The sequence below is a fragment of the Schistocerca serialis genome, unplaced genomic scaffold (genome assembly GCF_023864345.2).
Source record: "Schistocerca serialis cubense isolate TAMUIC-IGC-003099 unplaced genomic scaffold, iqSchSeri2.2 HiC_scaffold_995, whole genome shotgun sequence".
In the NCBI taxonomy this organism is placed as follows: domain Eukaryota; kingdom Metazoa; phylum Arthropoda; class Insecta; order Orthoptera; family Acrididae; genus Schistocerca; species Schistocerca serialis.
The window spans coordinates 1-27,445 of record NW_026048623.1 but is presented as its reverse complement, the minus strand read 5'-3'; the positions used below and the strand labels follow the sequence as shown (position 1 = coordinate 27,445).

Sequence of the window (27,445 nt, the reverse complement as noted above, 5' to 3'; positions counted from 1 at the left end):
TTCGAGTCCTACCGACTGCGTTTCCTTTTTGTGTCAAGAGGTGAAGAACATCTCCAACGGAACCGTGAAATGAGCGAATACATGGGAAGCCCTGCGTTCGAGACGCTTGTGAATTTTACAGTTGTCCAGTGAGCGTCGACAAAACACGTAGCTCCTCCGCTGTAGCATATGAGACGTACAAACTGCTGCAATTTGACTTTACATCGTGTATCAGCTTTCTTCGATAGTCTGTTACGAGCCTAGCGCAATGAGTTTATAGACAGCAGTCAGACGACGTTTAAATAGTAACAGCTCCACGCAACGACTACCCAACAGTAAAGGACATGAGGCAATGTGTCAGTATACGTAGTGGGAGGGGTGCTCACGTAATGTGAGCCCGGATAGCTCAGTCGGTAGAGCATTAGGCTTTTAACCTAAGGGTCCAGGGTTCAAGTCCCTGTTCGGGCGGAAATTTTAATACTTTGGTAGCCGCACGTCTAGTAGCGGTGTAAGCACTACGGAAAAGAACGCAGCTACGCCGTTTTCTGGCACTGCAGTGCTTTAAACGGTAGCAGTTGCATGTGTTGCTAGGGTCTTGCGCTACTGGCAGTCGTGGCCGAGTGGTTAAGGCGTCTGACTCGAAATCAGATTCCCCCTGGGAGCGTAGGTTCGAATCCTACCGGCTGCGTGCGATTTTGCATTAAAACGAGCAGAAATTTTCGCACACATGTGACATGCGTGGGTGAATGCGGATCCAAACCAGTGACACCATTCTCAACAAGACGGAAATTTATGTTTAAGAATACTGTTTCGCGACGGCCGCTGTCTGTTGTGCCTATCCGTTCACCTCGCACGGACGCTAGTACTGCAGAAATCAGTCGCACGCCCACGAACACGCCCCCGTCCTTTTGTCGCGCCGTCGCCGTGTTCGTGAGTACGCAGATGTGCTTGAAAGTGTAGGACAGAGCGAGCATTCATTTCTTTCTATGAGTCGCAATTCGACTCATTCGAGTGCGGCAAAAGCAGTGGTGCAGCGTTTCTTTTCTTAAGATCTCGCAGCTGCTTGTAAGTATGTCCATCGTTTAAGACGACACAAAACTAGCGTCAGCGGTGCGTCAGTGGGAAGTCGGTGAAGTCGCCATTGGAGCCATAAGCCAGTAATTACGACACGCGAGTCACTCGCACACCATGCAGCATGTACTACAACGCTCGGCCGAGGGACCGGATAGCTCAGTCGGTAGAGCGCTAGACCTTCAACCAAAGGTCCCGTGTTCAAGCCCCCGTCCAGGCGAAAACTATTACACTGTCGTAACGGCTGATGTGCTGGCAACGAAAGCACTACAGAAACGAGTGAGGCCATGTCGCGTTCTGCCGTCAGATTGCATGTAAAGGAGCAGTTGCACTTGTCGGGACACCGCTATGCGACCGGCAGTCGTGGCCGAGTGGTTAAGGCGTCTGACTAGAAATCAGATTCCCTCTGGGAGCGTAGGTTCGAGTCCTACCGACTGCGTTTCCTTTTTGTGTCAAGAGGTGAAGAACATCTCCAACGGAACCGTGAAATGAGCGAATACATGGGAAGCCCTGCGTTCGAGACGCTTGTGAATTTTACAGTTGTCCAGTGAGCGTCGACAAAACACGTAGCTCCTCCGCTGTAGCATATGAGACGTACAAACTGCTGCAATTTGACTTTACATCGTGTATCAGCTTTCTTCGATAGTCTGTTACGAGCCTAGCGCAATGAGTTTATAGACAGCAGTCAGACGACGTTTAAATAGTAACAGCTCCACGCAACGACTACCCAACAGTAAAGGACATGAGGCAATGTGTCAGTATACGTAGTGGGAGGGGTGCTCACGTAATGTGAGCCCGGATAGCTCAGTCGGTAGAGCATTAGGCTTTTAACCTAAGGGTCCAGGGTTCAAGTCCCTGTTCGGGCGGAAATTTTAATACTTTGGTAGCCGCACGTCTAGTAGCGGTGTAAGCACTACGGAAAAGAACGCAGCTACGCCGTTTTCTGGCACTGCAGTGCTTTAAACGGTAGCAGTTGCATGTGTTGCTAGGGTCTTGCGCTACTGGCAGTCGTGGCCGAGTGGTTAAGGCGTCTGACTCGAAATCAGATTCCCCCTGGGAGCGTAGGTTCGAATCCTACCGGCTGCGTGCGATTTTGCATTAAAACGAGCAGAAATTTTCGCACACATGTGACATGCGTGGGTGAATGCGGATCCAAACCAGTGACACCATTCTCAACAAGACGGAAATTTATGTTTAAGAATACTGTTTCGCGACGGCCGCTGTCTGTTGTGCCTATCCGTTCACCTCGCACGGACGCTAGTACTGCAGAAATCAGTCGCACGCCCACGAACACGCCCCCGTCCTTTTGTCGCGCCGTCGCCGTGTTCGTGAGTACGCAGATGTGCTTGAAAGTGTAGGACAGAGCGAGCATTCATTTCTTTCTATGAGTCGCAATTCGACTCATTCGAGTGCGGCAAAAGCAGTGGTGCAGCGTTTCTTTTCTTAAGATCTCGCAGCTGCTTGTAAGTATGTCCATCGTTTAAGACGACACAAAACTAGCGTCAGCGGTGCGTCAGTGGGAAGTCGGTGAAGTCGCCATTGGAGCCATAAGCCAGTAATTACGACACGCGAGTCACTCGCACACCATGCAGCATGTACTACAACGCTCGGCCGAGGGACCGGATAGCTCAGTCGGTAGAGCGCTAGACCTTCAACCAAAGGTCCCGTGTTCAAGCCCCCGTCCAGGCGAAAACTATTACACTGTCGTAACGGCTGATGTGCTGGCAACGAAAGCACTACAGAAACGAGTGAGGCCATGTCGCGTTCTGCCGTCAGATTGCATGTAAAGGAGCAGTTGCACTTGTCGGGACACCGCTATGCGACCGGCAGTCGTGGCCGAGTGGTTAAGGCGTCTGACTAGAAATCAGATTCCCTCTGGGAGCGTAGGTTCGAGTCCTACCGACTGCGTTTCCTTTTTGTGTCAAGAGGTGAAGAACATCTCCAACGGAACCGTGAAATGAGCGAATACATGGGAAGCCCTGCGTTCGAGACGCTTGTGAATTTTACAGTTGTCCAGTGAGCGTCGACAAAACACGTAGCTCCTCCGCTGTAGCATATGAGACGTACAAACTGCTGCAATTTGACTTTACATCGTGTATCAGCTTTCTTCGATAGTCTGTTACGAGCCTAGCGCAATGAGTTTATAGACAGCAGTCAGACGACGTTTAAATAGTAACAGCTCCACGCAACGACTACCCAACAGTAAAGGACATGAGGCAATGTGTCAGTATACGTAGTGGGAGGGGGTGCTCACGTAATGTGAGCCCGGATAGCTCAGTCGGTAGAGCATTAGGCTTTTAACCTAAGGGTCCAGGGTTCAAGTCCCTGTTCGGGCGGAAATTTTAATACTTTGGTAGCCGCACGTCTAGTAGCGGTGTAAGCACTACGGAAAAGAACGCAGCTACGCCGTTTTCTGGCACTGCAGTGCTTTAAACGGTAGCAGTTGCATGTGTTGCTAGGGTCTTGCGCTACTGGCAGTCGTGGCCGAGTGGTTAAGGCGTCTGACTCGAAATCAGATTCCCCCTGGGAGCGTAGGTTCGAATCCTACCGGCTGCGTGCGATTTTGCATTAAAACGAGCAGAAATTTTCGCACACATGTGACATGCGTGGGTGAATGCGGATCCAAACCAGTGACACCATTCTCAACAAGACGGAAATTTATGTTTAAGAATACTGTTTCGCGACGGCCGCTGTCTGTTGTGCCTATCCGTTCACCTCGCACGGACGCTAGTACTGCAGAAATCAGTCGCACGCCCACGAACACGCCCCCGTCCTTTTGTCGCGCCGTCGCCGTGTTCGTGAGTACGCAGATGTGCTTGAAAGTGTAGGACAGAGCGAGCATTCATTTCTTTCTATGAGTCGCAATTCGACTCATTCGAGTGCGGCAAAAGCAGTGGTGCAGCGTTTCTTTTCTTAAGATCTCGCAGCTGCTTGTAAGTATGTCCATCGTTTAAGACGACACAAAACTAGCGTCAGCGGTGCGTCAGTGGGAAGTCGGTGAAGTCGCCATTGGAGCCATAAGCCAGTAATTACGACACGCGAGTCACTCGCACACCATGCAGCATGTACTACAACGCTCGGCCGAGGGACCGGATAGCTCAGTCGGTAGAGCGCTAGACCTTCAACCAAAGGTCCCGTGTTCAAGCCCCCGTCCAGGCGAAAACTATTACACTGTCGTAACGGCTGATGTGCTGGCAACGAAAGCACTACAGAAACGAGTGAGGCCATGTCGCGTTCTGCCGTCAGATTGCATGTAAAGGAGCAGTTGCACTTGTCGGGACACCGCTATGCGACCGGCAGTCGTGGCCGAGTGGTTAAGGCGTCTGACTAGAAATCAGATTCCCTCTGGGAGCGTAGGTTCGAGTCCTACCGACTGCGTTTCCTTTTTGTGTCAAGAGGTGAAGAACATCTCCAACGGAACCGTGAAATGAGCGAATACATGGGAAGCCCTGCGTTCGAGACGCTTGTGAATTTTACAGTTGTCCAGTGAGCGTCGACAAAACACGTAGCTCCTCCGCTGTAGCATATGAGACGTACAAACTGCTGCAATTTGACTTTACATCGTGTATCAGCTTTCTTCGATAGTCTGTTACGAGCCTAGCGCAATGAGTTTATAGACAGCAGTCAGACGACGTTTAAATAGTAACAGCTCCACGCAACGACTACCCAACAGTAAAGGACATGAGGCAATGTGTCAGTATACGTAGTGGGAGGGGTGCTCACGTAATGTGAGCCCGGATAGCTCAGTCGGTAGAGCATTAGGCTTTTAACCTAAGGGTCCAGGGTTCAAGTCCCTGTTCGGGCGGAAATTTTAATACTTTGGTAGCCGCACGTCTAGTAGCGGTGTAAGCACTACGGAAAAGAACGCAGCTACGCCGTTTTCTGGCACTGCAGTGCTTTAAACGGTAGCAGTTGCATGTGTTGCTAGGGTCTTGCGCTACTGGCAGTCGTGGCCGAGTGGTTAAGGCGTCTGACTCGAAATCAGATTCCCCCTGGGAGCGTAGGTTCGAATCCTACCGGCTGCGTGCGATTTTGCATTAAAACGAGCAGAAATTTTCGCACACATGTGACATGCGTGGGTGAATGCGGATCCAAACCAGTGACACCATTCTCAACAAGACGGAAATTTATGTTTAAGAATACTGTTTCGCGACGGCCGCTGTCTGTTGTGCCTATCCGTTCACCTCGCACGGACGCTAGTACTGCAGAAATCAGTCGCACGCCCACGAACACGCCCCCGTCCTTTTGTCGCGCCGTCGCCGTGTTCGTGAGTACGCAGATGTGCTTGAAAGTGTAGGACAGAGCGAGCATTCATTTCTTTCTATGAGTCGCAATTCGACTCATTCGAGTGCGGCAAAAGCAGTGGTGCAGCGTTTCTTTTCTTAAGATCTCGCAGCTGCTTGTAAGTATGTCCATCGTTTAAGACGACACAAAACTAGCGTCAGCGGTGCGTCAGTGGGAAGTCGGTGAAGTCGCCATTGGAGCCATAAGCCAGTAATTACGACACGCGAGTCACTCGCACACCATGCAGCATGTACTACAACGCTCGGCCGAGGGACCGGATAGCTCAGTCGGTAGAGCGCTAGACCTTCAACCAAAGGTCCCGTGTTCAAGCCCCCGTCCAGGCGAAAACTATTACACTGTCGTAACGGCTGATGTGCTGGCAACGAAAGCACTACAGAAACGAGTGAGGCCATGTCGCGTTCTGCCGTCAGATTGCATGTAAAGGAGCAGTTGCACTTGTCGGGACACCGCTATGCGACCGGCAGTCGTGGCCGAGTGGTTAAGGCGTCTGACTAGAAATCAGATTCCCTCTGGGAGCGTAGGTTCGAGTCCTACCGACTGCGTTTCCTTTTTGTGTCAAGAGGTGAAGAACATCTCCAACGGAACCGTGAAATGAGCGAATACATGGGAAGCCCTGCGTTCGAGACGCTTGTGAATTTTACAGTTGTCCAGTGAGCGTCGACAAAACACGTAGCTCCTCCGCTGTAGCATATGAGACGTACAAACTGCTGCAATTTGACTTTACATCGTGTATCAGCTTTCTTCGATAGTCTGTTACGAGCCTAGCGCAATGAGTTTATAGACAGCAGTCAGACGACGTTTAAATAGTAACAGCTCCACGCAACGACTACCCAACAGTAAAGGACATGAGGCAATGTGTCAGTATACGTAGTGGGAGGGGTGCTCACGTAATGTGAGCCCGGATAGCTCAGTCGGTAGAGCATTAGGCTTTTAACCTAAGGGTCCAGGGTTCAAGTCCCTGTTCGGGCGGAAATTTTAATACTTTGGTAGCCGCACGTCTAGTAGCGGTGTAAGCACTACGGAAAAGAACGCAGCTACGCCGTTTTCTGGCACTGCAGTGCTTTAAACGGTAGCAGTTGCATGTGTTGCTAGGGTCTTGCGCTACTGGCAGTCGTGGCCGAGTGGTTAAGGCGTCTGACTCGAAATCAGATTCCCCCTGGGAGCGTAGGTTCGAATCCTACCGGCTGCGTGCGATTTTGCATTAAAACGAGCAGAAATTTTCGCACACATGTGACATGCGTGGGTGAATGCGGATCCAAACCAGTGACACCATTCTCAACAAGACGGAAATTTATGTTTAAGAATACTGTTTCGCGACGGCCGCTGTCTGTTGTGCCTATCCGTTCACCTCGCACGGACGCTAGTACTGCAGAAATCAGTCGCACGCCCACGAACACGCCCCCGTCCTTTTGTCGCGCCGTCGCCGTGTTCGTGAGTACGCAGATGTGCTTGAAAGTGTAGGACAGAGCGAGCATTCATTTCTTTCTATGAGTCGCAATTCGACTCATTCGAGTGCGGCAAAAGCAGTGGTGCAGCGTTTCTTTTCTTAAGATCTCGCAGCTGCTTGTAAGTATGTCCATCGTTTAAGACGACACAAAACTAGCGTCAGCGGTGCGTCAGTGGGAAGTCGGTGAAGTCGTCATTGGAGCCATTAGCCAGTAATTACGACACGCGAGTCACTCGCACACCATGCAGCATGTACTACAACGCTCGGCCGAGGGACCGGATAGCTCAGTCGGTAGAGCGCTAGACCTTCAACCAAAGGTCCCGTGTTCAAGCCCCCGTCCAGGCGAAAACTATTACACTGTCGTAACGGCTGATGTGCTGGCAACGAAAGCACTACAGAAACGAGTGAGGCCATGTCGCGTTCTGCCGTCAGATTGCATGTAAAGGAGCAGTTGCACTTGTCGGGACACCGCTATGCGACCGGCAGTCGTGGCCGAGTGGTTAAGGCGTCTGACTAGAAATCAGATTCCCTCTGGGAGCGTAGGTTCGAGTCCTACCGACTGCGTTTCCTTTTTGTGTCAAGAGGTGAAGAACATCTCCAACGGAACCGTGAAATGAGCGAATACATGGGAAGCCCTGCGTTCGAGACGCTTGTGAATTTTACAGTTGTCCAGTGAGCGTCGACAAAACACGTAGCTCCTCCGCTGTAGCATATGAGACGTACAAACTGCTGCAATTTGACTTTACATCGTGTATCAGCTTTCTTCGATAGTCTGTTACGAGCCTAGCGCAATGAGTTTATAGACAGCAGTCAGACGACGTTTAAATAGTAACAGCTCCACGCAACGACTACCCAACAGTAAAGGACATGAGGCAATGTGTCAGTATACGTAGTGGGAGGGGTGCTCACGTAATGTGAGCCCGGATAGCTCAGTCGGTAGAGCATTAGGCTTTTAACCTAAGGGTCCAGGGTTCAAGTCCCTGTTCGGGCGGAAATTTTAATACTTTGGTAGCCGCACGTCTAGTAGCGGTGTAAGCACTACGGAAAAGAACGCAGCTACGCCGTTTTCTGGCACTGCAGTGCTTTAAACGGTAGCAGTTGCATGTGTTGCTAGGGTCTTGCGCTACTGGCAGTCGTGGCCGAGTGGTTAAGGCGTCTGACTCGAAATCAGATTCCCCCTGGGAGCGTAGGTTCGAATCCTACCGGCTGCGTGCGATTTTGCATTAAAACGAGCAGAAATTTTCGCACACATGTGACATGCGTGGGTGAATGCGGATCCAAACCAGTGACACCATTCTCAACAAGACGGAAATTTATGTTTAAGAATACTGTTTCGCGACGGCCGCTGTCTGTTGTGCCTATCCGTTCACCTCGCACGGACGCTAGTACTGCAGAAATCAGTCGCACGCCCACGAACACGCCCCCGTCCTTTTGTCGCGCCGTCGCCGTGTTCGTGAGTACGCAGATGTGCTTGAAAGTGTAGGACAGAGCGAGCATTCATTTCTTTCTATGAGTCGCAATTCGACTCATTCGAGTGCGGCAAAAGCAGTGGTGCAGCGTTTCTTTTCTTAAGATCTCGCAGCTGCTTGTAAGTATGTCCATCGTTTAAGACGACACAAAACTAGCGTCAGCGGTGCGTCAGTGGGAAGTCGGTGAAGTCGCCATTGGAGCCATAAGCCAGTAATTACGACACGCGAGTCACTCGCACACCATGCAGCATGTACTACAACGCTCGGCCGAGGGACCGGATAGCTCAGTCGGTAGAGCGCTAGACCTTCAACCAAAGGTCCCGTGTTCAAGCCCCCGTCCAGGCGAAAACTATTACACTGTCGTAACGGCTGATGTGCTGGCAACGAAAGCACTACAGAAACGAGTGAGGCCATGTCGCGTTCTGCCGTCAGATTGCATGTAAAGGAGCAGTTGCACTTGTCGGGACACCGCTATGCGACCGGCAGTCGTGGCCGAGTGGTTAAGGCGTCTGACTAGAAATCAGATTCCCTCTGGGAGCGTAGGTTCGAGTCCTACCGACTGCGTTTCCTTTTTGTGTCAAGAGGTGAAGAACATCTCCAACGGAACCGTGAAATGAGCGAATACATGGGAAGCCCTGCGTTCGAGACGCTTGTGAATTTTACAGTTGTCCAGTGAGCGTCGACAAAACACGTAGCTCCTCCGCTGTAGCATATGAGACGTACAAACTGCTGCAATTTGACTTTACATCGTGTATCAGCTTTCTTCGATAGTCTGTTACGAGCCTAGCGCAATGAGTTTATAGACAGCAGTCAGACGACGTTTAAATAGTAACAGCTCCACGCAACGACTACCCAACAGTAAAGGACATGAGGCAATGTGTCAGTATACGTAGTGGGAGGGGTGCTCACGTAATGTGAGCCCGGATAGCTCAGTCGGTAGAGCATTAGGCTTTTAACCTAAGGGTCCAGGGTTCAAGTCCCTGTTCGGGCGGAAATTTTAATACTTTGGTAGCCGCACGTCTAGTAGCGGTGTAAGCACTACGGAAAAGAACGCAGCTACGCCGTTTTCTGGCACTGCAGTGCTTTAAACGGTAGCAGTTGCATGTGTTGCTAGGGTCTTGCGCTACTGGCAGTCGTGGCCGAGTGGTTAAGGCGTCTGACTCGAAATCAGATTCCCCCTGGGAGCGTAGGTTCGAATCCTACCGGCTGCGTGCGATTTTGCATTAAAACGAGCAGAAATTTTCGCACACATGTGACATGCGTGGGTGAATGCGGATCCAAACCAGTGACACCATTCTCAACAAGACGGAAATTTATGTTTAAGAATACTGTTTCGCGACGGCCGCTGTCTGTTGTGCCTATCCGTTCACCTCGCACGGACGCTAGTACTGCAGAAATCAGTCGCACGCCCACGAACACGCCCCCGTCCTTTTGTCGCGCCGTCGCCGTGTTCGTGAGTACGCAGATGTGCTTGAAAGTGTAGGACAGAGCGAGCATTCATTTCTTTCTATGAGTCGCAATTCGACTCATTCGAGTGCGGCAAAAGCAGTGGTGCAGCGTTTCTTTTCTTAAGATCTCGCAGCTGCTTGTAAGTATGTCCATCGTTTAAGACGACACAAAACTAGCGTCAGCGGTGCGTCAGTGGGAAGTCGGTGAAGTCGCCATTGGAGCCATAAGCCAGTAATTACGACACGCGAGTCACTCGCACACCATGCAGCATGTACTACAACGCTCGGCCGAGGGACCGGATAGCTCAGTCGGTAGAGCGCTAGACCTTCAACCAAAGGTCCCGTGTTCAAGCCCCCGTCCAGGCGAAAACTATTACACTGTCGTAACGGCTGATGTGCTGGCAACGAAAGCACTACAGAAACGAGTGAGGCCATGTCGCGTTCTGCCGTCAGATTGCATGTAAAGGAGCAGTTGCACTTGTCGGGACACCGCTATGCGACCGGCAGTCGTGGCCGAGTGGTTAAGGCGTCTGACTAGAAATCAGATTCCCTCTGGGAGCGTAGGTTCGAGTCCTACCGACTGCGTTTCCTTTTTGTGTCAAGAGGTGAAGAACATCTCCAACGGAACCGTGAAATGAGCGAATACATGGGAAGCCCTGCGTTCGAGACGCTTGTGAATTTTACAGTTGTCCAGTGAGCGTCGACAAAACACGTAGCTCCTCCGCTGTAGCATATGAGACGTACAAACTGCTGCAATTTGACTTTACATCGTGTATCAGCTTTCTTCGATAGTCTGTTACGAGCCTAGCGCAATGAGTTTATAGACAGCAGTCAGACGACGTTTAAATAGTAACAGCTCCACGCAACGACTACCCAACAGTAAAGGACATGAGGCAATGTGTCAGTATACGTAGTGGGAGGGGTGCTCACGTAATGTGAGCCCGGATAGCTCAGTCGGTAGAGCATTAGGCTTTTAACCTAAGGGTCCAGGGTTCAAGTCCCTGTTCGGGCGGAAATTTTAATACTTTGGTAGCCGCACGTCTAGTAGCGGTGTAAGCACTACGGAAAAGAACGCAGCTACGCCGTTTTCTGGCACTGCAGTGCTTTAAACGGTAGCAGTTGCATGTGTTGCTAGGGTCTTGCGCTACTGGCAGTCGTGGCCGAGTGGTTAAGGCGTCTGACTCGAAATCAGATTCCCCCTGGGAGCGTAGGTTCGAATCCTACCGGCTGCGTGCGATTTTGCATTAAAACGAGCAGAAATTTTCGCACACATGTGACATGCGTGGGTGAATGCGGATCCAAACCAGTGACACCATTCTCAACAAGACGGAAATTTATGTTTAAGAATACTGTTTCGCGACGGCCGCTGTCTGTTGTGCCTATCCGTTCACCTCGCACGGACGCTAGTACTGCAGAAATCAGTCGCACGCCCACGAACACGCCCCCGTCCTTTTGTCGCGCCGTCGCCGTGTTCGTGAGTACGCAGATGTGCTTGAAAGTGTAGGACAGAGCGAGCATTCATTTCTTTCTATGAGTCGCAATTCGACTCATTCGAGTGCGGCAAAAGCAGTGGTGCAGCGTTTCTTTTCTTAAGATCTCGCAGCTGCTTGTAAGTATGTCCATCGTTTAAGACGACACAAAACTAGCGTCAGCGGTGCGTCAGTGGGAAGTCGGTGAAGTCGCCATTGGAGCCATAAGCCAGTAATTACGACACGCGAGTCACTCGCACACCATGCAGCATGTACTACAACGCTCGGCCGAGGGACCGGATAGCTCAGTCGGTAGAGCGCTAGACCTTCAACCAAAGGTCCCGTGTTCAAGCCCCCGTCCAGGCGAAAACTATTACACTGTCGTAACGGCTGATGTGCTGGCAACGAAAGCACTACAGAAACGAGTGAGGCCATGTCGCGTTCTGCCGTCAGATTGCATGTAAAGGAGCAGTTGCACTTGTCGGGACACCGCTATGCGACCGGCAGTCGTGGCCGAGTGGTTAAGGCGTCTGACTAGAAATCAGATTCCCTCTGGGAGCGTAGGTTCGAGTCCTACCGACTGCGTTTCCTTTTTGTGTCAAGAGGTGAAGAACATCTCCAACGGAACCGTGAAATGAGCGAATACATGGGAAGCCCTGCGTTCGAGACGCTTGTGAATTTTACAGTTGTCCAGTGAGCGTCGACAAAACACGTAGCTCCTCCGCTGTAGCATATGAGACGTACAAACTGCTGCAATTTGACTTTACATCGTGTATCAGCTTTCTTCGATAGTCTGTTACGAGCCTAGCGCAATGAGTTTATAGACAGCAGTCAGACGACGTTTAAATAGTAACAGCTCCACGCAACGACTACCCAACAGTAAAGGACATGAGGCAATGTGTCAGTATACGTAGTGGGAGGGGTGCTCACGTAATGTGAGCCCGGATAGCTCAGTCGGTAGAGCATTAGGCTTTTAACCTAAGGGTCCAGGGTTCAAGTCCCTGTTCGGGCGGAAATTTTAATATTTTGGTAGCCGCACGTCTAGTAGCGGTGTAAGCACTACGGAAAAGAACGCAGCTACGCCGTTTTCTGGCACTGCAGTGCTTTAAACGGTAGCAGTTGCATGTGTTGCTAGGGTCTTGCGCTACTGGCAGTCGTGGCCGAGTGGTTAAGGCGTCTGACTCGAAATCAGATTCCCCCTGGGAGCGTAGGTTCGAATCCTACCGGCTGCGTGCGATTTTGCATTAAAACGAGCAGAAATTTTCGCACACATGTGACATGCGTGGGTGAATGCGGATCCAAACCAGTGACACCATTCTCAACAAGACGGAAATTTATGTTTAAGAATACTGTTTCGCGACGGCCGCTGTCTGTTGTGCCTATCCGTTCACCTCGCACGGACGCTAGTACTGCAGAAATCAGTCGCACGCCCACGAACACGCCCCCGTCCTTTTGTCGCGCCGTCGCCGTGTTCGTGAGTACGCAGATGTGCTTGAAAGTGTAGGACAGAGCGAGCATTCATTTCTTTCTATGAGTCGCAATTCGACTCATTCGAGTGCGGCAAAAGCAGTGGTGCAGCGTTTCTTTTCTTAAGATCTCGCAGCTGCTTGTAAGTATGTCCATCGTTTAAGACGACACAAAACTAGCGTCAGCGGTGCGTCAGTGGGAAGTCGGTGAAGTCGCCATTGGAGCCATAAGCCAGTAATTACGACACGCGAGTCACTCGCACACCATGCAGCATGTACTACAACGCTCGGCCGAGGGACCGGATAGCTCAGTCGGTAGAGCGCTAGACCTTCAACCAAAGGTCCCGTGTTCAAGCCCCCGTCCAGGCGAAAACTATTACACTGTCGTAACGGCTGATGTGCTGGCAACGAAAGCACTACAGAAACGAGTGAGGCCATGTCGCGTTCTGCCGTCAGATTGCATGTAAAGGAGCAGTTGCACTTGTCGGGACACCGCTATGCGACCGGCAGTCGTGGCCGAGTGGTTAAGGCGTCTGACTAGAAATCAGATTCCCTCTGGGAGCGTAGGTTCGAGTCCTACCGACTGCGTTTCCTTTTTGTGTCAAGAGGTGAAGAACATCTCCAACGGAACCGTGAAATGAGCGAATACATGGGAAGCCCTGCGTTCGAGACGCTTGTGAATTTTACAGTTGTCCAGTGAGCGTCGACAAAACACGTAGCTCCTCCGCTGTAGCATATGAGACGTACAAACTGCTGCAATTTGACTTTACATCGTGTATCAGCTTTCTTCGATAGTCTGTTACGAGCCTAGCGCAATGAGTTTATAGACAGCAGTCAGACGACGTTTAAATAGTAACAGCTCCACGCAACGACTACCCAACAGTAAAGGACATGAGGCAATGTGTCAGTATACGTAGTGGGAGGGGTGCTCACGTAATGTGAGCCCGGATAGCTCAGTCGGTAGAGCATTAGGCTTTTAACCTAAGGGTCCAGGGTTCAAGTCCCTGTTCGGGCGGAAATTTTAATACTTTGGTAGCCGCACGTCTAGTAGCGGTGTAAGCACTACGGAAAAGAACGCAGCTACGCCGTTTTCTGGCACTGCAGTGCTTTAAACGGTAGCAGTTGCATGTGTTGCTAGGGTCTTGCGCTACTGGCAGTCGTGGCCGAGTGGTTAAGGCGTCTGACTCGAAATCAGATTCCCCCTGGGAGCGTAGGTTCGAATCCTACCGGCTGCGTGCGATTTTGCATTAAAACGAGCAGAAATTTTCGCACACATGTGACATGCGTGGGTGAATGCGGATCCAAACCAGTGACACCATTCTCAACAAGACGGAAATTTATGTTTAAGAATACTGTTTCGCGACGGCCGCTGTCTGTTGTGCCTATCCGTTCACCTCGCACGGACGCTAGTACTGCAGAAATCAGTCGCACGCCCACGAACACGCCCCCGTCCTTTTGTCGCGCCGTCGCCGTGTTCGTGAGTACGCAGATGTGCTTGAAAGTGTAGGACAGAGCGAGCATTCATTTCTTTCTATGAGTCGCAATTCGACTCATTCGAGTGCGGCAAAAGCAGTGGTGCAGCGTTTCTTTTCTTAAGATCTCGCAGCTGCTTGTAAGTATGTCCATCGTTTAAGACGACACAAAACTAGCGTCAGCGGTGCGTCAGTGGGAAGTCGGTGAAGTCGTCATTGGAGCCATTAGCCAGTAATTACGACACGCGAGTCACTCGCACACCATGCAGCATGTACTACAACGCTCGGCCGAGGGACCGGATAGCTCAGTCGGTAGAGCGCTAGACCTTCAACCAAAGGTCCCGTGTTCAAGCCCCCGTCCAGGCGAAAACTATTACACTGTCGTAACGGCTGATGTGCTGGCAACGAAAGCACTACAGAAACGAGTGAGGCCATGTCGCGTTCTGCCGTCAGATTGCATGTAAAGGAGCAGTTGCACTTGTCGGGACACCGCTATGCGACCGGCAGTCGTGGCCGAGTGGTTAAGGCGTCTGACTAGAAATCAGATTCCCTCTGGGAGCGTAGGTTCGAGTCCTACCGACTGCGTTTCCTTTTTGTGTCAAGAGGTGAAGAACATCTCCAACGGAACCGTGAAATGAGCGAATACATGGGAAGCCCTGCGTTCGAGACGCTTGTGAATTTTACAGTTGTCCAGTGAGCGTCGACAAAACACGTAGCTCCTCCGCTGTAGCATATGAGACGTACAAACTGCTGCAATTTGACTTTACATCGTGTATCAGCTTTCTTCGATAGTCTGTTACGAGCCTAGCGCAATGAGTTTATAGACAGCAGTCAGACGACGTTTAAATAGTAACAGCTCCACGCAACGACTACCCAACAGTAAAGGACATGAGGCAATGTGTCAGTATACGTAGTGGGAGGGGTGCTCACGTAATGTGAGCCCGGATAGCTCAGTCGGTAGAGCATTAGGCTTTTAACCTAAGGGTCCAGGGTTCAAGTCCCTGTTCGGGCGGAAATTTTAATACTTTGGTAGCCGCACGTCTAGTAGCGGTGTAAGCACTACGGAAAAGAACGCAGCTACGCCGTTTTCTGGCACTGCAGTGCTTTAAACGGTAGCAGTTGCATGTGTTGCTAGGGTCTTGCGCTACTGGCAGTCGTGGCCGAGTGGTTAAGGCGTCTGACTCGAAATCAGATTCCCCCTGGGAGCGTAGGTTCGAATCCTACCGGCTGCGTGCGATTTTGCATTAAAACGAGCAGAAATTTTCGCACACATGTGACATGCGTGGGTGAATGCGGATCCAAACCAGTGACACCATTCTCAACAAGACGGAAATTTATGTTTAAGAATACTGTTTCGCGACGGCCGCTGTCTGTTGTGCCTATCCGTTCACCTCGCACGGACGCTAGTACTGCAGAAATCAGTCGCACGCCCACGAACACGCCCCCGTCCTTTTGTCGCGCCGTCGCCGTGTTCGTGAGTACGCAGATGTGCTTGAAAGTGTAGGACAGAGCGAGCATTCATTTCTTTCTATGAGTCGCAATTCGACTCATTCGAGTGCGGCAAAAGCAGTGGTGCAGCGTTTCTTTTCTTAAGATCTCGCAGCTGCTTGTAAGTATGTCCATCGTTTAAGACGACACAAAACTAGCGTCAGCGGTGCGTCAGTGGGAAGTCGGTGAAGTCGCCATTGGAGCCATAAGCCAGTAATTACGACACGCGAGTCACTCGCACACCATGCAGCATGTACTACAACGCTCGGCCGAGGGACCGGATAGCTCAGTCGGTAGAGCGCTAGACCTTCAACCAAAGGTCCCGTGTTCAAGCCCCCGTCCAGGCGAAAACTATTACACTGTCGTAACGGCTGATGTGCTGGCAACGAAAGCACTACAGAAACGAGTGAGGCCATGTCGCGTTCTGCCGTCAGATTGCATGTAAAGGAGCAGTTGCACTTGTCGGGACACCGCTATGCGACCGGCAGTCGTGGCCGAGTGGTTAAGGCGTCTGACTAGAAATCAGATTCCCTCTGGGAGCGTAGGTTCGAGTCCTACCGACTGCGTTTCCTTTTTGTGTCAAGAGGTGAAGAACATCTCCAACGGAACCGTGAAATGAGCGAATACATGGGAAGCCCTGCGTTCGAGACGCTTGTGAATTTTACAGTTGTCCAGTGAGCGTCGACAAAACACGTAGCTCCTCCGCTGTAGCATATGAGACGTACAAACTGCTGCAATTTGACTTTACATCGTGTATCAGCTTTCTTCGATAGTCTGTTACGAGCCTAGCGCAATGAGTTTATAGACAGCAGTCAGACGACGTTTAAATAGTAACAGCTCCACGCAACGACTACCCAACAGTAAAGGACATGAGGCAATGTGTCAGTATACGTAGTGGGAGGGGTGCTCACGTAATGTGAGCCCGGATAGCTCAGTCGGTAGAGCATTAGGCTTTTAACCTAAGGGTCCAGGGTTCAAGTCCCTGTTCGGGCGGAAATTTTAATACTTTGGTAGCCGCACGTCTAGTAGCGGTGTAAGCACTACGGAAAAGAACGCAGCTACGCCGTTTTCTGGCACTGCAGTGCTTTAAACGGTAGCAGTTGCATGTGTTGCTAGGGTCTTGCGCTACTGGCAGTCGTGGCCGAGTGGTTAAGGCGTCTGACTCGAAATCAGATTCCCCCTGGGAGCGTAGGTTCGAATCCTACCGGCTGCGTGCGATTTTGCATTAAAACGAGCAGAAATTTTCGCACACATGTGACATGCGTGGGTGAATGCGGATCCAAACCAGTGACACCATTCTCAACAAGACGGAAATTTATGTTTAAGAATACTGTTTCGCGACGGCCGCTGTCTGTTGTGCCTATCCGTTCACCTCGCACGGACGCTAGTACTGCAGAAATCAGTCGCACGCCCACGAACACGCCCCCGTCCTTTTGTCGCGCCGTCGCCGTGTTCGTGAGTACGCAGATGTGCTTGAAAGTGTAGGACAGAGCGAGCATTCATTTCTTTCTATGAGTCGCAATTCGACTCATTCGAGTGCGGCAAAAGCAGTGGTGCAGCGTTTCTTTTCTTAAGATCTCGCAGCTGCTTGTAAGTATGTCCATCGTTTAAGACGACACAAAACTAGCGTCAGCGGTGCGTCAGTGGGAAGTCGGTGAAGTCGCCATTGGAGCCATAAGCCAGTAATTACGACACGCGAGTCACTCGCACACCATGCAGCATGTACTACAACGCTCGGCCGAGGGACCGGATAGCTCAGTCGGTAGAGCGCTAGACCTTCAACCAAAGGTCCCGTGTTCAAGCCCCCGTCCAGGCGAAAACTATTACACTGTCGTAACGGCTGATGTGCTGGCAACGAAAGCACTACAGAAACGAGTGAGGCCATGTCGCGTTCTGCCGTCAGATTGCATGTAAAGGAGCAGTTGCACTTGTCGGGACACCGCTATGCGACCGGCAGTCGTGGCCGAGTGGTTAAGGCGTCTGACTAGAAATCAGATTCCCTCTGGGAGCGTAGGTTCGAGTCCTACCGACTGCGTTTCCTTTTTGTGTCAAGAGGTGAAGAACATCTCCAACGGAACCGTGAAATGAGCGAATACATGGGAAGCCCTGCGTTCGAGACGCTTGTGAATTTTACAGTTGTCCAGTGAGCGTCGACAAAACACGTAGCTCCTCCGCTGTAGCATATGAGACGTACAAACTGCTGCAATTTGACTTTACATCGTGTATCAGCTTTCTTCGATAGTCTGTTACGAGCCTAGCGCAATGAGTTTATAGACAGCAGTCAGACGACGTTTAAATAGTAACAGCTCCACGCAACGACTACCCAACAGTAAAGGACATGAGGCAATGTGTCAGTATACGTAGTGGGAGGGGTGCTCACGTAATGTGAGCCCGGATAGCTCAGTCGGTAGAGCATTAGGCTTTTAACCTAAGGGTCCAGGGTTCAAGTCCCTGTTCGGGCGGAAATTTTAATACTTTGGTAGCCGCACGTCTAGTAGCGGTGTAAGCACTACGGAAAAGAACGCAGCTACGCCGTTTTCTGGCACTGCAGTGCTTTAAACGGTAGCAGTTGCATGTGTTGCTAGGGTCTTGCGCTACTGGCAGTCGTGGCCGAGTGGTTAAGGCGTCTGACTCGAAATCAGATTCCCCCTGGGAGCGTAGGTTCGAATCCTACCGGCTGCGTGCGATTTTGCATTAAAACGAGCAGAAATTTTCGCACACATGTGACATGCGTGGGTGAATGCGGATCCAAACCAGTGACACCATTCTCAACAAGACGGAAATTTATGTTTAAGAATACTGTTTCGCGACGGCCGCTGTCTGTTGTGCCTATCCGTTCACCTCGCACGGACGCTAGTACTGCAGAAATCAGTCGCACGCCCACGAACACGCCCCCGTCCTTTTGTCGCGCCGTCGCCGTGTTCGTGAGTACGCAGATGTGCTTGAAAGTGTAGGACAGAGCGAGCATTCATTTCTTTCTATGAGTCGCAATTCGACTCATTCGAGTGCGGCAAAAGCAGTGGTGCAGCGTTTCTTTTCTTAAGATCTCGCAGCTGCTTGTAAGTATGTCCATCGTTTAAGACGACACAAAACTAGCGTCAGCGGTGCGTCAGTGGGAAGTCGGTGAAGTCGCCATTGGAGCCATAAGCCAGTAATTACGACACGCGAGTCACTCGCACACCATGCAGCATGTACTACAACGCTCGGCCGAGGGACCGGATAGCTCAGTCGGTAGAGCGCTAGACCTTCAACCAAAGGTCCCGTGTTCAAGCCCCCGTCCAGGCGAAAACTATTACACTGTCGTAACGGCTGATGTGCTGGCAACGAAAGCACTACAGAAACGAGTGAGGCCATGTCGCGTTCTGCCGTCAGATTGCATGTAAAGGAGCAGTTGCACTTGTCGGGACACCGCTATGCGACCGGCAGTCGTGGCCGAGTGGTTAAGGCGTCTGACTAGAAATCAGATTCCCTCTGGGAGCGTAGGTTCGAGTCCTACCGACTGCGTTTCCTTTTTGTGTCAAGAGGTGAAGAACATCTCCAACGGAACCGTGAAATGAGCGAATACATGGGAAGCCCTGCGTTCGAGACGCTTGTGAATTTTACAGTTGTCCAGTGAGCGTCGACAAAACACGTAGCTCCTCCGCTGTAGCATATGAGACGTACAAACTGCTGCAATTTGACTTTACATCGTGTATCAGCTTTCTTCGATAGTCTGTTACGAGCCTAGCGCAATGAGTTTATAGACAGCAGTCAGACGACGTTTAAATAGTAACAGCTCCACGCAACGACTACCCAACAGTAAAGGACATGAGGCAATGTGTCAGTATACGTAGTGGGAGGGGTGCTCACGTAATGTGAGCCCGGATAGCTCAGTCGGTAGAGCATTAGGCTTTTAACCTAAGGGTCCAGGGTTCAAGTCCCTGTTCGGGCGGAAATTTTAATACTTTGGTAGCCGCACGTCTAGTAGCGGTGTAAGCACTACGGAAAAGAACGCAGCTACGCCGTTTTCTGGCACTGCAGTGCTTTAAACGGTAGCAGTTGCATGTGTTGCTAGGGTCTTGCGCTACTGGCAGTCGTGGCCGAGTGGTTAAGGCGTCTGACTCGAAATCAGATTCCCCCTGGGAGCGTAGGTTCGAATCCTACCGGCTGCGTGCGATTTTGCATTAAAACGAGCAGAAATTTTCGCACACATGTGACATGCGTGGGTGAATGCGGATCCAAACCAGTGACACCATTCTCAACAAGACGGAAATTTATGTTTAAGAATACTGTTTCGCGACGGCCGCTGTCTGTTGTGCCTATCCGTTCACCTCGCACGGACGCTAGTACTGCAGAAATCAGTCGCACGCCCACGAACACGCCCCCGTCCTTTTGTCGCGCCGTCGCCGTGTTCGTGAGTACGCAGATGTGCTTGAAAGTGTAGGACAGAGCGAGCATTCATTTCTTTCTATGAGTCGCAATTCGACTCATTCGAGTGCGGCAAAAGCAGTGGTGCAGCGTTTCTTTTCTTAAGATCTCGCAGCTGCTTGTAAGTATGTCCATCGTTTAAGACGACACAAAACTAGCGTCAGCGGTGCGTCAGTGGGAAGTCGGTGAAGTCGCCATTGGAGCCATAAGCCAGTAATTACGACACGCGAGTCACTCGCACACCATGCAGCATGTACTACAACGCTCGGCCGAGGGACCGGATAGCTCAGTCGGTAGAGCGCTAGACCTTCAACCAAAGGTCCCGTGTTCAAGCCCCCGTCCAGGCGAAAACTATTACACTGTCGTAACGGCTGATGTGCTGGCAACGAAAGCACTACAGAAACGAGTGAGGCCATGTCGCGTTCTGCCGTCAGATTGCATGTAAAGGAGCAGTTGCACTTGTCGGGACACCGCTATGCGACCGGCAGTCGTGGCCGAGTGGTTAAGGCGTCTGACTAGAAATCAGATTCCCTCTGGGAGCGTAGGTTCGAGTCCTACCGACTGCGTTTCCTTTTTGTGTCAAGAGGTGAAGAACATCTCCAACGGAACCGTGAAATGAGCGAATACATGGGAAGCCCTGCGTTCGAGACGCTTGTGAATTTTACAGTTGTCCAGTGAGCGTCGACAAAACACGTAGCTCCTCCGCTGTAGCATATGAGACGTACAAACTGCTGCAATTTGACTTTACATCGTGTATCAGCTTTCTTCGATAGTCTGTTACGAGCCTAGCGCAATGAGTTTATAGACAGCAGTCAGACGACGTTTAAATAGTAACAGCTCCACGCAACGACTACCCAACAGTAAAGGACATGAGGCAATGTGTCAGTATACGTAGTGGGAGGGGTGCTCACGTAATGTGAGCCCGGATAGCTCAGTCGGTAGAGCATTAGGCTTTTAACCTAAGGGTCCAGGGTTCAAGTCCCTGTTCGGGCGGAAATTTTAATACTTTGGTAGCCGCACGTCTAGTAGCGGTGTAAGCACTACGGAAAAGAACGCAGCTACGCCGTTTTCTGGCACTGCAGTGCTTTAAACGGTAGCAGTTGCATGTGTTGCTAGGGTCTTGCGCTACTGGCAGTCGTGGCCGAGTGGTTAAGGCGTCTGACTCGAAATCAGATTCCCCCTGGGAGCGTAGGTTCGAATCCTACCGGCTGCGTGCGATTTTGCATTAAAACGAGCAGAAATTTTCGCACACATGTGACATGCGTGGGTGAATGCGGATCCAAACCAGTGACACCATTCTCAACAAGACGGAAATTTATGTTTAAGAATACTGTTTCGCGACGGCCGCTGTCTGTTGTGCCTATCCGTTCACCTCGCACGGACGCTAGTACTGCAGAAATCAGTCGCACGCCCACGAACACGCCCCCGTCCTTTTGTCGCGCCGTCGCCGTGTTCGTGAGTACGCAGATGTGCTTGAAAGTGTAGGACAGAGCGAGCATTCATTTCTTTCTATGAGTCGCAATTCGACTCATTCGAGTGCGGCAAAAGCAGTGGTGCAGCGTTTCTTTTCTTAAGATCTCGCAGCTGCTTGTAAGTATGTCCATCGTTTAAGACGACACAAAACTAGCGTCAGCGGTGCGTCAGTGGGAAGTCGGTGAAGTCGCCATTGGAGCCATAAGCCAGTAATTACGACACGCGAGTCACTCGCACACCATGCAGCATGTACTACAACGCTCGGCCGAGGGACCGGATAGCTCAGTCGGTAGAGCGCTAGACCTTCAACCAAAGGTCCCGTGTTCAAGCCCCCGTCCAGGCGAAAACTATTACACTGTCGTAACGGCTGATGTGCTGGCAACGAAAGCACTACAGAAACGAGTGAGGCCATGTCGCGTTCTGCCGTCAGATTGCATGTAAAGGAGCAGTTGCACTTGTCGGGACACCGCTATGCGACCGGCAGTCGTGGCCGAGTGGTTAAGGCGTCTGACTAGAAATCAGATTCCCTCTGGGAGCGTAGGTTCGAGTCCTACCGACTGCGTTTCCTTTTTGTGTCAAGAGGTGAAGAACATCTCCAACGGAACCGTGAAATGAGCGAATACATGGGAAGCCCTGCGTTCGAGACGCTTGTGAATTTTACAGTTGTCCAGTGAGCGTCGACAAAACACGTAGCTCCTCCGCTGTAGCATATGAGACGTACAAACTGCTGCAATTTGACTTTACATCGTGTATCAGCTTTCTTCGATAGTCTGTTACGAGCCTAGCGCAATGAGTTTATAGACAGCAGTCAGACGACGTTTAAATAGTAACAGCTCCACGCAACGACTACCCAACAGTAAAGGACATGAGGCAATGTGTCAGTATACGTAGTGGGAGGGGTGCTCACGTAATGTGAGCCCGGATAGCTCAGTCGGTAGAGCATTAGGCTTTTAACCTAAGGGTCCAGGGTTCAAGTCCCTGTTCGGGCGGAAATTTTAATACTTTGGTAGCCGCACGTCTAGTAGCGGTGTAAGCACTACGGAAAAGAACGCAGCTACGCCGTTTTCTGGCACTGCAGTGCTTTAAACGGTAGCAGTTGCATGTGTTGCTAGGGTCTTGCGCTACTGGCAGTCGTGGCCGAGTGGTTAAGGCGTCTGACTCGAAATCAGATTCCCCCTGGGAGCGTAGGTTCGAATCCTACCGGCTGCGTGCGATTTTGCATTAAAACGAGCAGAAATTTTCGCACACATGTGACATGCGTGGGTGAATGCGGATCCAAACCAGTGACACCATTCTCAACAAGACGGAAATTTATGTTTAAGAATACTGTTTCGCGACGGCCGCTGTCTGTTGTGCCTATCCGTTCACCTCGCACGGACGCTAGTACTGCAGAAATCAGTCGCACGCCCACGAACACGCCCCCGTCCTTTTGTCGCGCCGTCGCCGTGTTCGTGAGTACGCAGATGTGCTTGAAAGTGTAGGGACAGAGCGAGCATTCATTTCTTTCTATGAGTCGCAATTCGACTCATTCGAGTGCGGCAAAAGCAGTGGTGCAGCGTTTCTTTTCTTAAGATCTCGCAGCTGCTTGTAAGTATGTCCATCGTTTAAGACGACACAAAACTAGCGTCAGCGGTTGCGTCAGTGGGAAGTCGGTGAAGTCGCCATTGGAGCCATAAGCCAGTAATTACGACACGCGAGTCACTCGCACACCATGCAGCATGTACTACAACGCTCGGCCGAGGGACCGGATAGCTCAGTCGGTAGAGCGCTAGACCTTCAACCAAGGTCCCGTGTTCAAGCCCCGTCCAGGCGAAAACTATTACACTGTCGTAACGGCTGATGTGCTGGCAACGAAAGCACTACAGAAACGAGTGAGGCCATGTCGCGTTCTGCCGTCAGATTGCATGTAAAGGAGCAGTTGCACTTGTCGGGACACCGCTATGCGACCGGCAGTCGTGGCCGAGTGGTTAAGGCGTCTGACTAGAAATCAGATTCCCTCTGGGAGCGTAGGTTCGAGTCCTACCGACTGCGTTTCCTTTTTGTGTCAAGAGGTGAAGAACATCTCCAACGGAACCGTGAAATGAGCGAATACATGGGAAGCCCTGCGTTCGAGACGCTTGTGAATTTTACAGTTGTCCAGTGAGCGTCGACAAAACACGTAGCTCCTCCGCTGTAGCATATGAGACGTACAAACTGCTGCAATTTGACTTTACATCGTGTATCAGCTTTCTTCGATAGTCTGTTACGAGCCTAGCGCAATGAGTTTATAGACAGCAGTCAGACGACGTTTAAATAGTAACAGCTCCACGCAACGACTACCCAACAGTAAAGGACATGAGGCAATGTGTCAGTATACGTAGTGGGAGGGGGTGCTCACGTAATGTGAGCCCGGATAGCTCAGTCGGTAGAGCATTAGGCTTTTAACCTAAGGGTCCAGGGTTCAAGTCCCTGTTCGGCGGAAATTTTAATACTTTGGTAGCCGCAACGTCTAGTAGCGGTGTAAGCACTACGGAAAAGAACGCAGCTACGCCGTTTTCTGGCACTGCAGTGCTTTAAACGGTAGCAGTTGCATGTGTTGCTAGGGTCTTGCGCTACTGGCAGTCGTGGCCGAGTGGTTAAGGCGTCTGACTCGAAATCAGATTCCCCCTGGGAGCGTAGGTTCGAATCCTACCGGCTGCGTGCGATTTTGCATTAAAACGAGCAGAAATTTTCGCACACATGTGACATGCGTGGGTGAATGCGGATCCAAACCAGTGACACCATTCTCAACAAGACGGAAATTTATGTTTAAGAATACTGTTTCGCGACGGCCGCTGTCTGTTGTGCCTATCCGTTCACCTCGCACGGACGCTAGTACTGCAGAAATCAGTCGCACGCCCACGAACACGCCCCCGTCCTTTTGTCGCGCCGTCGCCGTGTTCGTGAGTACGCAGATGTGCTTGAAAGTGTAGGACAGAGCGAGCATTCATTTCTTTCTATGAGTCGCAATTCGACTCATTCGAGTGCGGCAAAAGCAGTGGTGCAGCGTTTCTTTTCTTAAGATCTCGCAGCTGCTTGTAAGTATGTCCATCGTTTAAGACGACACAAAACTAGCGTCAGCGGTGCGTCAGTGGGAAGTCGGTGAAGTCGTCATTGGAGCCATTAGCCAGTAATTACGACACGCGAGTCACTCGCACACCATGCAGCATGTACTACAACGCTCGGCCGAGGGACCGGATAGCTCAGTCGGTAGAGCGCTAGACCTTCAACCAAAGGTCCCGTGTTCAAGCCCCCGTCCAGGCGAAAACTATTACACTGTCGTAACGGCTGATGTGCTGGCAACGAAAGCACTACAGAAACGAGTGAGGCCATGTCGCGTTCTGCCGTCAGATTGCATGTAAAGGAGCAGTTGCACTTGTCGGGACACCGCTATGCGACCGGCAGTCGTGGCCGAGTGGTTAAGGCGTCTGACTAGAAATCAGATTCCCTCTGGGAGCGTAGGTTCGAGTCCTACCGACTGCGTTTCCTTTTTGTGTCAAGAGGTGAAGAACATCTCCAACGGAACCGTGAAATGAGCGAATACATGGGAAGCCCTGCGTTCGAGACGCTTGTGAATTTTACAGTTGTCCAGTGAGCGTCGACAAAACACGTAGCTCCTCCGCTGTAGCATATGAGACGTACAAACTGCTGCAATTTGACTTTACATCGTGTATCAGCTTTCTTCGATAGTCTGTTACGAGCCTAGCGCAATGAGTTTATAGACAGCAGTCAGACGACGTTTAAATAGTAACAGCTCCACGCAACGACTACCCAACAGTAAAGGACATGAGGCAATGTGTCAGTATACGTAGTGGGAGGGGTGCTCACGTAATGTGAGCCCGGATAGCTCAGTCGGTAGAGCATTAGGCTTTTAACCTAAGGGTCCAGGGTTCAAGTCCCTGTTCGGGCGGAAATTTTAATACTTTGGTAGCCGCACGTCTAGTAGCGGTGTAAGCACTACGGAAAAGAACGCAGCTACGCCGTTTTCTGGCACTGCAGTGCTTTAAAACGGTAGCAGTTGCATGTGTTGCTAGGGTCTTGCGCTACTGGCAGTCGTGGCCGAGTGGTTAAGGCGTCTGACTCGAAATCAGATTCCCCCTGGGAGCGTAGGTTCGAATCCTACCGGCTGCGTGCGATTTTGCATTAAAACGAGCAGAAATTTTCGCACACATGTGACATGCGTGGGTGAATGCGGATCCAAACCAGTGACACCATTCTCAACAAGACGGAAATTTATGTTTAAGAATACTGTTTCGCGACGGCCGCTGTCTGTTGTGCCTATCCGTTCACCTCGCACGGACGCTAGTACTGCAGAAATCAGTCGCACGCCCACGAACACGCCCCCGTCCTTTTGTCGCGCCGTCGCCGTGTTCGTGAGTACGCAGATGTGCTTGAAAGTGTAGGACAGAGCGAGCATTCATTTCTTTCTATGAGTCGCAATTCGACTCATTCGAGTGCGGCAAAAGCAGTGGTGCAGCGTTTCTTTTCTTAAGATCTCGCAGCTGCTTGTAAGTATGTCCATCGTTTAAGACGACACAAAACTAGCGTCAGCGGTGCGTCAGTGGGAAGTCGGTGAAGTCGCCATTGGAGCCATAAGCCAGTAATTACGACACGCGAGTCACTCGCACACCATGCAGCATGTACTACAACGCTCGGCCGAGGGACCGGATAGCTCAGTCGGTAGAGCGCTAGACCTTCAACCAAAGGTCCCGTGTTCAAGCCCCCCGTCCAGGCGAAAACTATTACACTGTCGTAACGGCTGATGTGCTGGCAACGAAAGCACTACAGAAACGAGTGAGGCCATGTCGCGTTCTGCCGTCAGATTGCATGTAAAGGAGCAGTTGCACTTGTCGGGACACCGCTATGCGACCGGCAGTCGTGGCCGAGTGGTTAAGGCGTCTGACTAGAAATCAGATTCCCTCTGGGAGCGTAGGTTCGAGTCCTACCGACTGCGTTTCCTTTTTGTGTCAAGAGGTGAAGAACATCTCCAACGGAACCGTGAAATGAGCGAATACATGGGAAGCCCTGCGTTCGAGACGCTTGTGAATTTTACAGTTGTCCAGTGAGCGTCGACAAAACACGTAGCTCCTCCGCTGTAGCATATGAGACGTACAAACTGCTGCAATTTGACTTTACATCGTGTATCAGCTTTCTTCGATAGTCTGTTACGAGCCTAGCGCAATGAGTTTATAGACAGCAGTCAGACGACGTTTAAATAGTAACAGCTCCACGCAACGACTACCCCAACAGTAAAGGACATGAGGCAATGTGTCAGTATACGTAGTGGGAGGGGTGCTCACGTAATGTGAGCCCGGATAGCTCAGTCGGTAGAGCATTAGGCTTTTAACCTAAGGGTCCAGGGTTCAAGTCCCTGTTCGGGCGGAAATTTTAATACTTTGGTAGCCGCACGTCTAGTAGCGGTGTAAGCACTACGGAAAAGAACGCAGCTACGCCGTTTTCTGGCACTGCAGTGCTTTAAACGGTAGCAGTTGCATGTGTTGCTAGGGTCTTGCGCTACTGGCAGTCGTGGCCGAGTGGTTAAGGCGTCTGACTCGAAATCAGATTCCCCCTGGGAGCGTAGGTTCGAATCCTACCGGCTGCGTGCGATTTTGCATTAAAACGAGCAGAAATTTTCGCACACATGTGACATGCGTGGGTGAATGCGGATCCAAACCAGTGACACCATTCTCAACAAGACGGAAATTTATGTTTAAGAATACTGTTTCGCGACGGCCGCTGTCTGTTGTGCCTATCCGTTCACCTCGCACGGACGCTAGTACTGCAGAAATCAGTCGCACGCCCACGAACACGCCCCCGTCCTTTTGTCGCGCCGTCGCCGTGTTCGTGAGTACGCAGATGTGCTTGAAAGTGTAGGACAGAGCGAGCATTCATTTCTTTCTATGAGTCGCAATTCGACTCATTCGAGTGCGGCA

At 51.1% G+C, this 27,445-nt stretch overlaps 55 non-coding genes across 55 annotated transcripts; all 55 read left to right on the top strand.

Moving 5' to 3' along the window:
- Positions 1-374: 374 nt before the first annotated feature.
- On the top strand, positions 375-447 carry Trnak-uuu (transfer RNA lysine (anticodon UUU)). Its single transcript has one exon. It is a non-coding gene; the product is annotated as a tRNA-Lys (tRNA).
- A 138-nt stretch (positions 448-585) lies between these two features.
- Trnas-cga (transfer RNA serine (anticodon CGA)) lies at positions 586-667 on the top strand. The gene has a single exon. It is a non-coding gene; the product is annotated as a tRNA-Ser (tRNA).
- Positions 668-1,407: 740 nt separating this feature from the next.
- On the top strand, positions 1,408-1,489 carry Trnas-aga (transfer RNA serine (anticodon AGA)). Its single transcript has one exon. It is a non-coding gene; the product is annotated as a tRNA-Ser (tRNA).
- A 354-nt stretch (positions 1,490-1,843) lies between these two features.
- Positions 1,844-1,916, top strand: Trnak-uuu (transfer RNA lysine (anticodon UUU)). Its single transcript has one exon. It is a non-coding gene; the product is annotated as a tRNA-Lys (tRNA).
- Positions 1,917-2,054: 138 nt separating this feature from the next.
- Trnas-cga (transfer RNA serine (anticodon CGA)) lies at positions 2,055-2,136 on the top strand. Its single transcript has one exon. It is a non-coding gene; the product is annotated as a tRNA-Ser (tRNA).
- A 740-nt stretch (positions 2,137-2,876) lies between these two features.
- Trnas-aga (transfer RNA serine (anticodon AGA)) lies at positions 2,877-2,958 on the top strand. Its single transcript has one exon. It is a non-coding gene; the product is annotated as a tRNA-Ser (tRNA).
- A 355-nt stretch (positions 2,959-3,313) lies between these two features.
- On the top strand, positions 3,314-3,386 carry Trnak-uuu (transfer RNA lysine (anticodon UUU)). Its single transcript has one exon. It is a non-coding gene; the product is annotated as a tRNA-Lys (tRNA).
- A 138-nt stretch (positions 3,387-3,524) lies between these two features.
- Trnas-cga (transfer RNA serine (anticodon CGA)) lies at positions 3,525-3,606 on the top strand. Its single transcript has one exon. It is a non-coding gene; the product is annotated as a tRNA-Ser (tRNA).
- Positions 3,607-4,346: 740 nt separating this feature from the next.
- Positions 4,347-4,428, top strand: Trnas-aga (transfer RNA serine (anticodon AGA)). The gene has a single exon. It is a non-coding gene; the product is annotated as a tRNA-Ser (tRNA).
- Positions 4,429-4,782: 354 nt separating this feature from the next.
- Positions 4,783-4,855, top strand: Trnak-uuu (transfer RNA lysine (anticodon UUU)). Its single transcript has one exon. It is a non-coding gene; the product is annotated as a tRNA-Lys (tRNA).
- A 138-nt stretch (positions 4,856-4,993) lies between these two features.
- Trnas-cga (transfer RNA serine (anticodon CGA)) lies at positions 4,994-5,075 on the top strand. Its single transcript has one exon. It is a non-coding gene; the product is annotated as a tRNA-Ser (tRNA).
- A 740-nt stretch (positions 5,076-5,815) lies between these two features.
- Positions 5,816-5,897, top strand: Trnas-aga (transfer RNA serine (anticodon AGA)). The gene has a single exon. It is a non-coding gene; the product is annotated as a tRNA-Ser (tRNA).
- Positions 5,898-6,251: 354 nt separating this feature from the next.
- Trnak-uuu (transfer RNA lysine (anticodon UUU)) lies at positions 6,252-6,324 on the top strand. Its single transcript has one exon. It is a non-coding gene; the product is annotated as a tRNA-Lys (tRNA).
- A 138-nt stretch (positions 6,325-6,462) lies between these two features.
- Trnas-cga (transfer RNA serine (anticodon CGA)) lies at positions 6,463-6,544 on the top strand. The gene has a single exon. It is a non-coding gene; the product is annotated as a tRNA-Ser (tRNA).
- Positions 6,545-7,284: 740 nt separating this feature from the next.
- Positions 7,285-7,366, top strand: Trnas-aga (transfer RNA serine (anticodon AGA)). Its single transcript has one exon. It is a non-coding gene; the product is annotated as a tRNA-Ser (tRNA).
- Positions 7,367-7,720: 354 nt separating this feature from the next.
- On the top strand, positions 7,721-7,793 carry Trnak-uuu (transfer RNA lysine (anticodon UUU)). Its single transcript has one exon. It is a non-coding gene; the product is annotated as a tRNA-Lys (tRNA).
- Positions 7,794-7,931: 138 nt separating this feature from the next.
- Positions 7,932-8,013, top strand: Trnas-cga (transfer RNA serine (anticodon CGA)). The gene has a single exon. It is a non-coding gene; the product is annotated as a tRNA-Ser (tRNA).
- Positions 8,014-8,753: 740 nt separating this feature from the next.
- Positions 8,754-8,835, top strand: Trnas-aga (transfer RNA serine (anticodon AGA)). Its single transcript has one exon. It is a non-coding gene; the product is annotated as a tRNA-Ser (tRNA).
- A 354-nt stretch (positions 8,836-9,189) lies between these two features.
- Positions 9,190-9,262, top strand: Trnak-uuu (transfer RNA lysine (anticodon UUU)). The gene has a single exon. It is a non-coding gene; the product is annotated as a tRNA-Lys (tRNA).
- Positions 9,263-9,400: 138 nt separating this feature from the next.
- Trnas-cga (transfer RNA serine (anticodon CGA)) lies at positions 9,401-9,482 on the top strand. Its single transcript has one exon. It is a non-coding gene; the product is annotated as a tRNA-Ser (tRNA).
- A 740-nt stretch (positions 9,483-10,222) lies between these two features.
- Positions 10,223-10,304, top strand: Trnas-aga (transfer RNA serine (anticodon AGA)). The gene has a single exon. It is a non-coding gene; the product is annotated as a tRNA-Ser (tRNA).
- Positions 10,305-10,658: 354 nt separating this feature from the next.
- Positions 10,659-10,731, top strand: Trnak-uuu (transfer RNA lysine (anticodon UUU)). The gene has a single exon. It is a non-coding gene; the product is annotated as a tRNA-Lys (tRNA).
- Positions 10,732-10,869: 138 nt separating this feature from the next.
- On the top strand, positions 10,870-10,951 carry Trnas-cga (transfer RNA serine (anticodon CGA)). The gene has a single exon. It is a non-coding gene; the product is annotated as a tRNA-Ser (tRNA).
- Positions 10,952-11,691: 740 nt separating this feature from the next.
- On the top strand, positions 11,692-11,773 carry Trnas-aga (transfer RNA serine (anticodon AGA)). Its single transcript has one exon. It is a non-coding gene; the product is annotated as a tRNA-Ser (tRNA).
- A 354-nt stretch (positions 11,774-12,127) lies between these two features.
- Positions 12,128-12,200, top strand: Trnak-uuu (transfer RNA lysine (anticodon UUU)). The gene has a single exon. It is a non-coding gene; the product is annotated as a tRNA-Lys (tRNA).
- A 138-nt stretch (positions 12,201-12,338) lies between these two features.
- Positions 12,339-12,420, top strand: Trnas-cga (transfer RNA serine (anticodon CGA)). Its single transcript has one exon. It is a non-coding gene; the product is annotated as a tRNA-Ser (tRNA).
- A 740-nt stretch (positions 12,421-13,160) lies between these two features.
- Positions 13,161-13,242, top strand: Trnas-aga (transfer RNA serine (anticodon AGA)). The gene has a single exon. It is a non-coding gene; the product is annotated as a tRNA-Ser (tRNA).
- Positions 13,243-13,596: 354 nt separating this feature from the next.
- Trnak-uuu (transfer RNA lysine (anticodon UUU)) lies at positions 13,597-13,669 on the top strand. Its single transcript has one exon. It is a non-coding gene; the product is annotated as a tRNA-Lys (tRNA).
- A 138-nt stretch (positions 13,670-13,807) lies between these two features.
- Positions 13,808-13,889, top strand: Trnas-cga (transfer RNA serine (anticodon CGA)). Its single transcript has one exon. It is a non-coding gene; the product is annotated as a tRNA-Ser (tRNA).
- A 740-nt stretch (positions 13,890-14,629) lies between these two features.
- On the top strand, positions 14,630-14,711 carry Trnas-aga (transfer RNA serine (anticodon AGA)). Its single transcript has one exon. It is a non-coding gene; the product is annotated as a tRNA-Ser (tRNA).
- A 354-nt stretch (positions 14,712-15,065) lies between these two features.
- Positions 15,066-15,138, top strand: Trnak-uuu (transfer RNA lysine (anticodon UUU)). The gene has a single exon. It is a non-coding gene; the product is annotated as a tRNA-Lys (tRNA).
- Positions 15,139-15,276: 138 nt separating this feature from the next.
- On the top strand, positions 15,277-15,358 carry Trnas-cga (transfer RNA serine (anticodon CGA)). The gene has a single exon. It is a non-coding gene; the product is annotated as a tRNA-Ser (tRNA).
- Positions 15,359-16,098: 740 nt separating this feature from the next.
- Trnas-aga (transfer RNA serine (anticodon AGA)) lies at positions 16,099-16,180 on the top strand. The gene has a single exon. It is a non-coding gene; the product is annotated as a tRNA-Ser (tRNA).
- A 354-nt stretch (positions 16,181-16,534) lies between these two features.
- Positions 16,535-16,607, top strand: Trnak-uuu (transfer RNA lysine (anticodon UUU)). The gene has a single exon. It is a non-coding gene; the product is annotated as a tRNA-Lys (tRNA).
- A 138-nt stretch (positions 16,608-16,745) lies between these two features.
- On the top strand, positions 16,746-16,827 carry Trnas-cga (transfer RNA serine (anticodon CGA)). The gene has a single exon. It is a non-coding gene; the product is annotated as a tRNA-Ser (tRNA).
- A 740-nt stretch (positions 16,828-17,567) lies between these two features.
- Positions 17,568-17,649, top strand: Trnas-aga (transfer RNA serine (anticodon AGA)). The gene has a single exon. It is a non-coding gene; the product is annotated as a tRNA-Ser (tRNA).
- A 354-nt stretch (positions 17,650-18,003) lies between these two features.
- On the top strand, positions 18,004-18,076 carry Trnak-uuu (transfer RNA lysine (anticodon UUU)). The gene has a single exon. It is a non-coding gene; the product is annotated as a tRNA-Lys (tRNA).
- Positions 18,077-18,214: 138 nt separating this feature from the next.
- On the top strand, positions 18,215-18,296 carry Trnas-cga (transfer RNA serine (anticodon CGA)). Its single transcript has one exon. It is a non-coding gene; the product is annotated as a tRNA-Ser (tRNA).
- A 740-nt stretch (positions 18,297-19,036) lies between these two features.
- Positions 19,037-19,118, top strand: Trnas-aga (transfer RNA serine (anticodon AGA)). Its single transcript has one exon. It is a non-coding gene; the product is annotated as a tRNA-Ser (tRNA).
- A 354-nt stretch (positions 19,119-19,472) lies between these two features.
- Positions 19,473-19,545, top strand: Trnak-uuu (transfer RNA lysine (anticodon UUU)). The gene has a single exon. It is a non-coding gene; the product is annotated as a tRNA-Lys (tRNA).
- A 138-nt stretch (positions 19,546-19,683) lies between these two features.
- Trnas-cga (transfer RNA serine (anticodon CGA)) lies at positions 19,684-19,765 on the top strand. The gene has a single exon. It is a non-coding gene; the product is annotated as a tRNA-Ser (tRNA).
- A 740-nt stretch (positions 19,766-20,505) lies between these two features.
- Positions 20,506-20,587, top strand: Trnas-aga (transfer RNA serine (anticodon AGA)). The gene has a single exon. It is a non-coding gene; the product is annotated as a tRNA-Ser (tRNA).
- Positions 20,588-20,941: 354 nt separating this feature from the next.
- Positions 20,942-21,014, top strand: Trnak-uuu (transfer RNA lysine (anticodon UUU)). The gene has a single exon. It is a non-coding gene; the product is annotated as a tRNA-Lys (tRNA).
- Positions 21,015-21,152: 138 nt separating this feature from the next.
- Positions 21,153-21,234, top strand: Trnas-cga (transfer RNA serine (anticodon CGA)). Its single transcript has one exon. It is a non-coding gene; the product is annotated as a tRNA-Ser (tRNA).
- Positions 21,235-21,974: 740 nt separating this feature from the next.
- Trnas-aga (transfer RNA serine (anticodon AGA)) lies at positions 21,975-22,056 on the top strand. Its single transcript has one exon. It is a non-coding gene; the product is annotated as a tRNA-Ser (tRNA).
- Positions 22,057-22,410: 354 nt separating this feature from the next.
- On the top strand, positions 22,411-22,483 carry Trnak-uuu (transfer RNA lysine (anticodon UUU)). Its single transcript has one exon. It is a non-coding gene; the product is annotated as a tRNA-Lys (tRNA).
- A 138-nt stretch (positions 22,484-22,621) lies between these two features.
- Positions 22,622-22,703, top strand: Trnas-cga (transfer RNA serine (anticodon CGA)). Its single transcript has one exon. It is a non-coding gene; the product is annotated as a tRNA-Ser (tRNA).
- A 740-nt stretch (positions 22,704-23,443) lies between these two features.
- Trnas-aga (transfer RNA serine (anticodon AGA)) lies at positions 23,444-23,525 on the top strand. Its single transcript has one exon. It is a non-coding gene; the product is annotated as a tRNA-Ser (tRNA).
- A 566-nt stretch (positions 23,526-24,091) lies between these two features.
- Positions 24,092-24,173, top strand: Trnas-cga (transfer RNA serine (anticodon CGA)). Its single transcript has one exon. It is a non-coding gene; the product is annotated as a tRNA-Ser (tRNA).
- Positions 24,174-24,913: 740 nt separating this feature from the next.
- Positions 24,914-24,995, top strand: Trnas-aga (transfer RNA serine (anticodon AGA)). The gene has a single exon. It is a non-coding gene; the product is annotated as a tRNA-Ser (tRNA).
- Positions 24,996-25,349: 354 nt separating this feature from the next.
- Positions 25,350-25,422, top strand: Trnak-uuu (transfer RNA lysine (anticodon UUU)). Its single transcript has one exon. It is a non-coding gene; the product is annotated as a tRNA-Lys (tRNA).
- Positions 25,423-25,561: 139 nt separating this feature from the next.
- On the top strand, positions 25,562-25,643 carry Trnas-cga (transfer RNA serine (anticodon CGA)). The gene has a single exon. It is a non-coding gene; the product is annotated as a tRNA-Ser (tRNA).
- Positions 25,644-26,384: 741 nt separating this feature from the next.
- On the top strand, positions 26,385-26,466 carry Trnas-aga (transfer RNA serine (anticodon AGA)). The gene has a single exon. It is a non-coding gene; the product is annotated as a tRNA-Ser (tRNA).
- A 355-nt stretch (positions 26,467-26,821) lies between these two features.
- Trnak-uuu (transfer RNA lysine (anticodon UUU)) lies at positions 26,822-26,894 on the top strand. Its single transcript has one exon. It is a non-coding gene; the product is annotated as a tRNA-Lys (tRNA).
- Positions 26,895-27,032: 138 nt separating this feature from the next.
- Positions 27,033-27,114, top strand: Trnas-cga (transfer RNA serine (anticodon CGA)). Its single transcript has one exon. It is a non-coding gene; the product is annotated as a tRNA-Ser (tRNA).
- The last annotated feature ends 331 nt before the right edge of the window (positions 27,115-27,445 follow it).